Here is an 11,208-nt window from a genome sequence, read left to right as displayed (position 1 = left end):
AGACGGGCAGTGTCAGCCTCCACCGCAGGGATGTGGACGTGTGGAATCCGCTGCTGCCGGGGTGAGGCTTGGGAGCACTGAGTCGTGTCCCTCCCCACCTGTTTCATGGCTCAGGCTGTGTCCTCTGTCTCCCTTCTCTCCAACTCACCAGCGCGCCCCAAGGTCAAAGGCCTAGCTTGGATGATGCCTTCAATGGGGAATAACAGGGCGTTGGACTAGAGCGCTTTAAATCCACAAAAAGGCCAGAGGCAGGCAGCTGGTGGGATGTTCTGTTGGCTGAGTCACTCGGTGCTGTAGGGGACTCTGAGGTGCGCACTCCCCCAGCACCCAGGTACCCAGTCCCCACCTCAGGGAGGGCTGGTGCTGCCCATGCCCAGCCCGGGCTCTCTGGGAACCATCTGTCCTGCGTCCAAGGGGGCTGCCTCACCGCCAGGCCAGCCCGGGCCCTGTAACTGGCCGGTGTGGGGAGACAAGGACCTAGCCCCCTGTTCTCACCTCATGCCACCCCGGAAGGGCTGTCCCAGCTCTGGGCTCTCCAGGCGGGACGGATCGGACAAGGTTATCGTGCCGCGTGGAGTCCAACCTCCGCTCGTCGCATCCTGCCCCGAGTCCCTCACTCGCTCACAGGCACGGCTCCCAAGGGCACCCTTGGGATAGCCGTGTATGTGCTAGTCAGGGCTTCCTGGGGAAACAGAAGCAAGGCGGGGCGTGTATATGGAAATATGTTATAAGGAATCGGTTCCCGCGGATACAGAGGCTGAGAAGTCCCACCACCCAGTGCCTGCAAGCCAGAAGGAGGGAGAGCCGGCCGGGGAAGGTGAGCTTAATCCCAGCCCAAGCCGCCAGGCAGGAACAGGACAAGTTCCTCCTCCTCCCCCTCCCTCCCTCCATCCCCGTATTCAGGCCTGAGGCCCACGCGTGCTGGGGAGGGCCGGCCACTTTCCCCTTTTTCTCCGAGTCTGCCAGTTCGAACTCAAATTTCACCCGGGAACACAATGCAGATACACCCGGACGGAGTTACTCCTGGCACACCATGGCCAGTCTGTCAAGCTGACACATGAAATCACCCAAGAAACCTCCTCCAGGGGCCTTTCCTCAAATCCACTGGCTCAGACGAGACTACTACAACCGAGCTCAGGCTTGCGGCCTCACGGTCACAAGATGGTGTCCCAGCTCCTCTGCCACGTGCTCACGCCAGTGTCCCAGCTAGACGGGGAGGGAAGGAGGCCCAAGGAGAAAAAGAAAAAATGACCTCTCCCCCCAAGTCCTGTTTTATCCAGGAAGGGCAGCCCGCAGGCAGTTCCTTAGGAGGCGGAACTGAGTCCGGCCCTGAAGGAGAGACCGGTCACCAGGGAGAAGCGGCCGCTGGCTTGGACTCACTAGAACTTCCCCTCGGGGCGGAGGATAGGTCACTTCCCATCGGAGCAAAAGGTCTCAGCTAGGAATTCAGGCTGCTGTTTGCAGGGAGGCGGCCGATCGGCGGGTGGGAGACGCCAGAGGCACCGGGAAGGCTCCCAGGGCGTCACCTAGAACTCAGAAAACAGAGCCTCCACTCCTGACTCCCAGTCCCACGCCCACGGCTCCCCACCGCCGCCCACACCCCTGCAGCACACCTACCTTGGCCACCCCAGACACCAGGGGGAAAAGGCCCCCAGCTGCCTCTGTGGGAGCAGAGACAGGAGACAGGAGCCAAATGAGACCACTGACCGGAAGAAGGAAGGGGGAAGTGCCCAGCCCACCGAGTCCTCACACAGCACCCTATCCCGCCACCCCGGGCTTCTCTGTCCTTCGCCTTCACAGACAGCTGGAGGCAGCCCCCCCCACCCCACCCCAGCTGGAGGCAGCCCCCCCACCCCACCCCAGCTGGAGGCAGCCCCCCCACCCCACCCCAGCTGGAGGCAACCCCCCACCCCACCCCAGCTGGAGGCAGCCCCCCCACCCCACCCCAGCTGGAGGCAGCCCCCCCACCCCACCCCAGCTGGAGGCAGCCCCCCCCACCCGACCCCAGCTGGAGGCAGCCCCCCCACCCCACCCCCCACCCAGGGAGCCTGCTTAGTCTGAGGGAGGCCTGCGCGTCTGCGGGGTGGGATCCTCTCTCTGCCGGGGTCCCACATAGCCTCTTGTGGCCAAGAGACCTCAGACTGAGTTTTCTGCTGAGCACTAACTCCTGCCTTGAAGAGGAAAAAAGCAAACAAATTCGCATTCATAATGACCCAGAGCAATACAGATGCCCTAAAATCTTAGTCGACTTCTGTCCATCCACCTCTGGTCAGTTCCAAGGACTGGCATCCAAAACCAAAACTCTTGCCAATGGGGAGAATTCAAACCAGAAACTTCTGTGTCCCAGCAGGAGGCCATGGGATTTGGCCTGAACACCCCATCCAACCATCATCTGGTGGTCCCCACGATGGGGGTCTGGGAAACAAAGGCTGCCCTGGTGAAGTACCAGGCCCAGGCACTGGGCTGCAGACTGCATCCCCAGAAGCACCGCACAAGAGAGGGCAGACCCTCTTGCCCAGAGGCTTACCTCTGAGGAGCTGCTTGAGACAGGCCCGGGGCTGGGCTGGAAGTCCTGTCAGCCTCCACCCCAAGATTTCCCTGCTAACCCACCAGCCTGCCCGCTCAGTTCTCATCAGCTTGGCTTGAAGTGAAGTCTTGGTTTTCTTGACCCTCGGCCATCCGGGAGAGGCAGAAAGGATCTCTTCTCAGCCAAGTTAATTGTTCAGGCTTCTCTGCATTTGGATAGGCCAGTTTCAGGCCTGTGATGCCTCGATGTGTCTCTCAGGAGTTTGCGGAGCGAGCCACCCCAGCTACAGGCTGTGCGGGCTCCGGCTGACATCCCAGATAGCCCACGCCCCTGAGTGCAGAGGAGACAGTCCTGTTTGTACGGGTCTCCCAGGGCTGCCGAGGCCGATGACCGCCAGCTAAAGTGCTGAAAACAGCTCAGCTTGTTTCCTGCAGTTCTGGAGCTCAGAAAGTCCAAATACAGGGTCACAGAAGGACTAAACTCAGGGCGTGGACAGGGATGCCTTCCTTCTAGATGCTTCCTTGCCTCCCCAGCTTCTGGCAGGCACCGACGGTCCCTGGCTTGTGGCCTCTGCCTGCATCTGGAAACCTCCAGCCTCTACCTCTTCCCACTCCAGTTCCTCCCAGACCCTTCTCACAAGGACCCGCTCAGATCACGGAGCACCACCGCTCCCTCTCCAGGCTCTCAAATTAATCACGTCCGCAAGCTCCATATGAAGTAACACTCTCAGGGTCCGGGGGGGTGGGGAATGCAAAGATATTTGGAGACCATTATTCAACCGACTATGATCTTTCATGACATCTAGCAAAAGTTCCCAGTTTTCCCCCGTGAGTGACGGAGCTCTCCTTCCTGCCCCTGCCCCTCACTCAACTTGGCCCTTTACAGAATTCAGGGTCTGCCCCCAGACACATCCCACTTCCTAGTACAGAACTCTGCATGAGTTAGGATATTGGCAGTTGCAGGAAATAGAAAATCCAGCTTAGATGGGCTTATGCTATAAATTGTTTTTAATTTTATTTATTTACTCATGAGAGACACAGAGAGAGAGGCAGAGGGAGAAACCCAATGTGGGACTCGATCCCAGGACCTTGGGATCATGACCCAAGCTGAAGGCAGACACTCAACCGACTGAGCCTCCCACGTGCCTGGGCTTACGCTGTAAAGGGAATTTCTCGGTTTTCACAGCTGAGCAAGCCCAAAGGTGAGTGGGAGTCTGGAGAGGGGCTGGAACAGGACAATGGCCCCCTTGAGGTTCCAGGGTGCTTCTGTGGGCCACCTGGACCATGTGCCCACCCCTGAACCAATCACCGTGGCCAGGAAAGGCCACACTGGTGTACGGGAGCATAAGGGATGATGGGAGCCCATCTTTCCAAATACTGTGGCTGCTACCCAACAAGGGAGGAGTGGGTGGATGCTGGGGCCCCAGTGGTTATTACACGCCCAAGGTGGGAGCCGTGTTGACACACTGATTGATTTAATGGCCTAAAAGTGCTGACTTATTTGTCAACATTTTTTGACTGGACAAAATATACATACGATGCCTGGCACAGTGTGAATATATGGAAATCTCACCAATATGGACGTAGAAGGGGGTCTGGACGGCTCGGTCCAGTGGGCATCCCAGACTCTCGATCTCGCCTCAGGTCTTGGTCTCAGGGTCGTGAGTTCAAGCCCAGTGTCAGGCTCCAGGCTGCTCGTGGTGTCTACTAGAAAAAAATAAAATAATAATAATAATAAATAAATAAATAAGGAAGTAAAAGTCCCCAATAGGAAACAGTCCAATTTCATATTTTTAAGATTCTATCCATTTATTTGAGCGAGAGAGAGAACGAGAGAGAGAACATGAGAGGAGAAAGGTCAGCAGGAGACGTAGACTCCCGCCGAGCAGGGAGCCCGATGCAGGACTCCATCCTGGGACTCCAGGATCAGGACCTGAGCCGAAGGCAGACGCCCAACCAACTGAGCCGCCCAGGCGTGCAGAAATAGTCCAATTTAAAAGATTAAGTGCATTTTTTAAATGTTTTGAGGGAACCGACCACGGGACACATTTAAGAGGCAAGGCAAGAGCCAAGTGAACAAATCACAATGGACTTTGGCAATTTTTACAAATTAAAAAAATCAAGAACACGCCCCTTACAGACAGACCAACGAAGAGGAAAACAGGCAGCGGGAGCGAAAAGGAGGGTCCCATATGGGCGGCTCCGTGTGACCAGAAGCATCTAGAGCCCTGAACACACGTGTGCCTCGACCCTGCAATTGCCTCCAGAGGAATCATCCTAAGAAACAGTGGGGCGAGAGAGCCAAGGTCCGTGCCCATGGGGTTCACCGAGCTGCCAACGGCGGGGAGCCGGCAGCCGTCTGAACAGGAGAGTGAGGAAACCCCGACGCGAGGTGTGAGACCCCCATGTCACAGGGTGAGTGCAGCCTTTAGAAACAAAGACGTGCATCTGCACTTCCTTTTTATGGAGAAAAGTGGACGGCTAAGTGGAAAAGGCAGGTGGCAACCTTTGTTGGAAGAAGTCTTACCTGCAGACCCGGAAGAAAAATTCTGGAAGGGCATCGCGTCAGTTACAGTGCCCCGGGATGAAGAAAGCGTAATTCAGCTGATTTAAACAACTACGGGGCTGGATGCGGTGGGTGCTTGGGGAGTCCGCGTGGGAGGAAGGCTTGGACACGGCTGCAGCCCCGGCGCAGACGTGCTTCTCTGCATGGGTCTCAATTCTGTGCCCCTCCAGGCGGAGACCTTGTCCCCCAGACTGCCTAGTCACAGGGCCTGCCCGCTCTCCCCTCCGCGGGACAGTGGGAGTCTCGCTTCCCAGAGCTTCTCTCCGAGTGAGGAGGGGACCCTCCGGCCCACCTTAGACTCAGATCACCTGCTAACCCAAAGCAATCGCTCGGCCAAGGAGGACAGCCTCACTCGGAAGACGCCGACGCGCTCCCGCTGGCTGCCTCCGGATGGAAGGATAGCAGGAGGCTGTTTGTTTGGAAATATTTTGTATGTTAAGAAACTTCCAGAAATCTTTCCAGGCTTAACTTCCACATGTAGCATGTGATCTGCGTCACTCCAGTAAAATTCCCTCTTACTGACCCCAGCCACCGTTTCTTCGGACACTCCTCGCTGTGTTTCCTGTGTATTTGCTGTGGACAGAGTTTGAGTATTTCTGCTTCGTATGCAGCCCTGCCCCGTCAGAGAATCTCTCCTTATTTCTGATAGTTTGTCTTTTTTTTTTTTAAACTTATCAAATAAGTTAAAATGTTTTTATTATAAAGAAAACTAAGAAGGCAGAGATCACGGAAGGCGTTGCCTGATGAACCTGGGAATGACCGCTGGACTTCAGGGACGAGAGAGGTCAGGGCAGGTGTGCACTGCAGGAACCGCTTTGACACCTCCTGCCCGGTGACTCGTCCTGGAGCTCCCAGATTGTTCTCTGGACACCCTGCTGTGGGGCCAGTGTCGTCCTGCACCACTGGGTGTGCAGGTTTTGGCATGACAGGCAGTAATCGGCCCCTTTCCCATGGGAGACGCTGCAAGACATGAGCTGGGGAAGGTTGGGGCCACGTTCCCTATGCGTGGAGAAAGGGGCAGCAGATGAGGGACAGGAGAACAGCCCAGACCTGGCCGTGCTGGAGCCCCCCCCTGTCCCTTACCCACGCAGAGGCCCATCACTCCTGCGGTGGCCGTCCTGGGAACTGTGGCAGCCCACCGGGAGGCAGGTATGGGGCCAACCCCAGACAGCCTCAGCCAGGGTGGGCTCTGAGACCCGGGCATGTCAGACCCACTGTAAAGCAGTGGTCACAGCTCAGTCCTTGGGGGTGGAGGGAAAAGAAAGCCATGCTGCCCTTTCTACTCACCTTCCCAGCAAAGAAGGAAAGAAATTAAATTTGCTCACATTTAGAATATGAACTGATAGAGGTCCATGTACATAATTCATAAATAAATATGTACAGATTTGTCTTCAAAAATTTTTTTTACCAATAGACATGGGAAATAAAGTTAGAAAACTTCTGCTACAAACTGCTCTTTATTTCTACATCATGTTCTACTGCCAGTAAGTAACTGCCACCTCTTTCCTTCTAAAATACAAAATGCCTCCCCTGCCCCCCACCAGGCCTGCTCGGTGGGATTGCTCCATGCAAGACGGGTTTTCCAGCAAATGGGAAAGGTGTTACACTTAGACCTGTTCAGCATCTCTCGGGAAAGGGTACCGTCTGGCACGCCATTCCCCAAACCCTCATTCCCCACACAGAGGCTATGCCCAGCCTGGTACATTGGATCTGCTCTAGCCTGCTTGCTGCCTTGAATTGAAGGTGACAAAGTTCTCAGTGCAGAAAGTGTATTTGCAAACGGGGACAACCTGCCCGTGCTTCCTCTAAGACGGTCAGCGAGTAAACGTTTCCTCCTGGTTCCAGGGTTGGGGCGAACATTACAGTCCAGAAACTTCGATGGGCTCAGGTGCACAGGGAAGAAAAGCAGTCAGAAGGGCAGGGACTGCGGCCGCCGGAGAGCAAGGCGATGCCTCAGCACAGGCACGAAACACGCTCTGGTCATGCTAGGTGCACCACAGAACACTAGTCCAAGTTACTTGTTCTTTATAGCCCGGAAGCTCAGTGAACTGCACTAAAATCAAATTCCAGAATCTGATGTTTATCCGCCGGCTTTGTGACAGGTGCGCGGGCACGCTGTGGGGACCGGCCACCCCTGGTCCTCCTCCTCCTTCCAAAATGACCTGTAGATGCGGCTGACTCTTCTGAAACAGGACAGTAGCTGCTCAGCCGCATCTCTCTGAGACACGGCGGGGGGACGGGGGACAGCCCTTCTGGGGAGGTTAGGCTCCCTGGTAATGTATCTGAAGACGCCCCCTGCTCAAGGGACCAAGACCCGGGGCAGAACTGCTGTCAACTGACCCTCGGGCCCCATCCCAGGGACTTTGGCAATGCCTCGGCCCCTCCATCACTGTGTGTGCCCAGGCACAGGCAGGACCTCAGGGGACAGACTCAGGCAACAGCCGGGAGAATCTCAGTGCGGGAACTTCCCGGTCAACCTCCTACGGCACACTCAGTCCCTCTCGGCTCGGCTCTCGCCTAGCTTCCCACGTCCCGCCCCCTCCACACCTTCAGCCCTGTGGTCCCACGTCTCCTGCCCCTACCCCCCCCACCCCCCCCACCCCCACCCCCCGGGCCTTCAGGATCTGGATCCTCCCAGACGCTGGGGAGCAAAGGCTCTGTGGGAGGCGAGTCCCTCGCTGCAGCTTCCACCCGTGACCTCTAGATGGCGCGGAGCGAAGGTCTGGGCCACCGTCCGGCCAAGAAGAGCAGAGGCCAGAATAGAAGAAGGCAGAAGGTTTGCTGGAAGTGGGGCCGCTGCACTTGAAAGGAGATGCCTGGGTGGAGTCCCAGAAGTCCTGTGGGAGCCCGGCCTGGGGACACCCGTGCCCAAATCCTCCAGGTCTTCCTGGGTCTGGTAGCCCGCCCTGTGCCCCAGACACAGGGACAGCCAGGGAGCCCGAGACCGGGACCACCCCCCCCACCCCCACCCCCAGGCCTTGAACGTCAAGCTGCGTGCAGGAGGTGCTGCCGGCAGAGGCGGAAACCCAGGCCAGCCAAGCAGGCACGAATAGGGTCCCTGGTGGGGGTCCATGATGCCAGGCATGCTGCCAGCAGGCAGGGCCAGCAACAGCCCCCGGGCCCCGAAGCTGCTGCCGAGACGCCTCCCCTGCCTCGCTCCTGGCGTAGAGCGGGCTGCACCTGCAACCTGGCCCCTCGGCTCAGGCTGCGGGGGTTTCTGGTAGGCGACAGGCTCCCACCCCACCCGGCCTGGACCCAGGGAGAGAGCGCGGGAGGAAGGAGGTGGGGCACTTCGCCTGCTCTCCTCTGAAGCCCCGAGAAGCTGCTGGTGTGGGACTGGTGGCTGAACGGGGGCTTCCCTGTGGGCTCTCAGCCTCGGGGGTCACTCACTCCTGCGAGCCGTCAGAGCCCGGCTGGAACCCCACGTCCAGCAGCAGCAGTGGCCCCTGGGGATTTCGGGCTCCGGGCCAGGAGCGAGCCTCGTCCGTCCTGCCCTGCTGGCTTCCTTCTTTCCTCGCTCGCTCCTGTCAACCACTGACCCCAGACGCTCCTCCACGGCCGCCCGCCTCGGCCACACCTGGTGTCTGAGCGGCCTGGCGTCCTGCCTGAGCACAGCTGGGCTGTGGGAACAGACAGTGGGCCTGAGTCATCATACCCATGGGGACGAGGGGCTGGGGGTGTGTCAGGGACCGAAGCACCGCACAGGTCGCCCAGGGCCCATGTCCCCTCCTCTTCCGCGCATTCCCCCGTGTCCCAGGTATGGTATCATCACTCACTGTAACCCGGGAACGACACCAGAGCCGGCCAGAGAGCTGGCTGGGGTCAGGCAAGCCCAACTCCGTGGAACCCAGCTCAGCCGGCCTCTCCCTGGGCCTCACCTTCCACATCTGTGAAACGGGGGTGGTAACCAGTCCTCCAAGGATCTCACAGGTTCTTCTGGATGCCTGCACCTGCTGTCGGCAGCACCAACAGACCCCGACTCAGAGGCCCTTTGCTGCCAGTGGCGATGGGGGTGGGGGAAGGGGCAGCCTGGTAACAGAGCATCCTTTAAATGTCCCCCCGAGGATCTGGATTCACACTGTGACTCATGGTCATGCTGGCTTCCGCCCGTTTCCTTATTGGAAGAAGACGGTAATGAAAGGGTGATTTTTTTTTTTTCCTGCAGTTTAAGCAGGAGACAAAGCAGGCTCTGTGCACCCAGAGACTTTGCCCTTCCTGCTCGCTTTCTGCTTCCAGGGACGTCACAAGGTTTACGGAGAAAAGAGCAGGCAAAGGCCGGGAACCTCACAGCTACCTGAGCGGCCAGCGTCCCGGAGCCCTCTCCTCCGCACAGCTATTTTGCCGACGGGCAAGCTGAGGCCCGGAAGTGAGCGCTCTATCTAAGGCTGAGCTGGGCTGAGCCCTAGCCCCGGACTCCCAAGCTGGCGGGGGCTACTGCTCCTCCGCCCCAAGAGGAGGCCACCCCCATGGGGGAGGTAGGACAGAGGATAGAGGCAGAGGTACAGCTCCTCAGAAGGGGGAGCGGTGCTAACGAAGGGGTGGGGTCTCTCTCAGGCCCTTACCCCTGGTTCTCGGGTTCTGCGGGGGCTACAGGGCAGAAGATCAGAGGGGCGATTCCCAGAAGGCCCACTCTGCTTCCTGACCTTCCGAAGCACTTGCCCACAGGGAAGCCCAGCTGTCTGGGCCCTGACCACTGAGACCACACTTCTTTTTAAAGGGGAGAGGGGTGGTTTGGGATAAATTAAAAAAGTATATTCGGGGCCCCAGTGTCAGCAGGAAAGACCCTGAGTGACCATCTGGCTTCCTGCACCTCCTTGCATGCTTTCAAGGGAATTAGGGCCCGGCAAGGCCAGGGGAATGGCCCCCGGTCACCTGGCTGGCCCCCAGAGCAGCCCTGGGCCAGAAGACAGCCCTCAGCACCCAGCCAGGGCTCCCCTCACACCAGTCACCTGTGCGGCTCAGGGACACTGGCTCACAGCAGCAGAGACATGTCGCCGGCTCTAGGCCAGGCCCCGTGCAGGCAGCCGGGTGCCAGATGGCCTCTGGGGCTGGGACAGTGATCGGAGGCCCCCAAGCCCAGGTACAGAGCAGTCCAGTGCCCGGACTCCTGACCCTGGGTGGGACAGGGCAAGGCAGGACCCCACTGTGCCTCGCTGGGCAGGGTAAGGACCTCCTACCACCTGATCGGCCGGGGAGAGTGTGGACTGCAGGTCCTCGCCCCCAACCCCACCGAATCGGGATCTCTGGGGGCCGTGTGCCCCCGCCTCCGCACGCCCTCAGCCTTGGGTCATGGGCAAGCAAGAGGCAAAACTGGGCATGTCCTCAGGGGCAGGGCACCCCCAGGACTCCGCCTACCCATGGAAGAACGTTTGGTGTGGAATTTTCCATGACCCACAAAAGTGCAGGGAGGCTGAGGCCGATCGGCTGGCCCCCGCTCACGTGCAGCTGCTAATTGGCGCAGCCTGTTCTAGTTCCGCTCCAGGCCTAAATGAGGTCACCCACCCCGTGCTGCCTGAGGCGAGCCCAGCGGCCCAGGCCGTGCCTGGGGGAGGCCGGGAAACGTGGGTCAGGCCAGCTGAGGGTGACTGTCCACGTGAACTGGAAAGCCTGGCCAGGATGTGGGAGGAGCTGGACACCCAGGACAGGCAGGTGGTCCCGGGGGCCTGCTCTGTGGGGCACGTTCCCGGCCAACGGGGTCATTGGTGGCTCTGAGTGGGGAGAAAGGTCAGGGCGGTTCCGGCGGTCAGGGGAGGCCACACCTTGGAGCGTGGGCTGCAGACCCTGGCTGGGCCTTCAAGTCACAGGCCTGCTCCATGTTTACTGCCGTTTTGAGGGGCTGCCAAGCTGTTTCTCAGCAGCTGCTCCATTTTGCCTCCCCGACCCACCCCCCCAGCAATGCACGAGGGGTCCGTCTCTCCACGTCACACCAACCCCTGTTACTCCCCAACGTCCTGTTGCAGCATCCCAGGGGCCGTGTCGCGGTCATCCACGGCGGTTCTGACTCACATCCTAACAACACGGAGCTGCTTCTCTCAGGCCCCCGGCCATTGGCAAATCTCTGTGGTGGGTACAGGATACAGGTTTGACTTCTCTCGGCCGTGATTCTCCATGGAGTG

The 11,208-nt window shown here is 58.9% G+C and overlaps 2 long non-coding RNA genes across 2 annotated transcripts; both read right to left on the bottom strand.

Moving 5' to 3' along the window:
* Positions 1-411: 411 nt before the first annotated feature.
* On the bottom strand, positions 412-3,184 carry LOC131839630 (uncharacterized). The gene is made up of 4 exons (XR_009357020.1): positions 2,528-3,184; positions 1,618-1,661; positions 1,381-1,526; positions 412-682 (listed from the first exon to the last, which is right to left on the bottom strand). It is a non-coding gene; the product is annotated as an uncharacterized LOC131839630 (long non-coding RNA).
* A 3,310-nt stretch (positions 3,185-6,494) lies between these two features.
* Positions 6,495-11,046, bottom strand: LOC131839628 (uncharacterized). Its single transcript, XR_009357018.1, has 3 exons — positions 8,971-11,046; positions 8,483-8,712; positions 6,495-7,275 (listed from the first exon to the last, which is right to left on the bottom strand). It is a non-coding gene; the product is annotated as an uncharacterized LOC131839628 (long non-coding RNA).
* Positions 11,047-11,208: the final 162 nt, after the last annotated feature.

The sequence above is a fragment of the Mustela lutreola genome, chromosome 8 (genome assembly GCF_030435805.1).
Source record: "Mustela lutreola isolate mMusLut2 chromosome 8, mMusLut2.pri, whole genome shotgun sequence".
In the NCBI taxonomy this organism is placed as follows: Eukaryota; Metazoa; Chordata; class Mammalia; order Carnivora; family Mustelidae; genus Mustela; species Mustela lutreola.
Note: the sequence above shows the minus strand (reverse complement) of the source record. Positions and strands in the feature narration are given on the sequence as shown.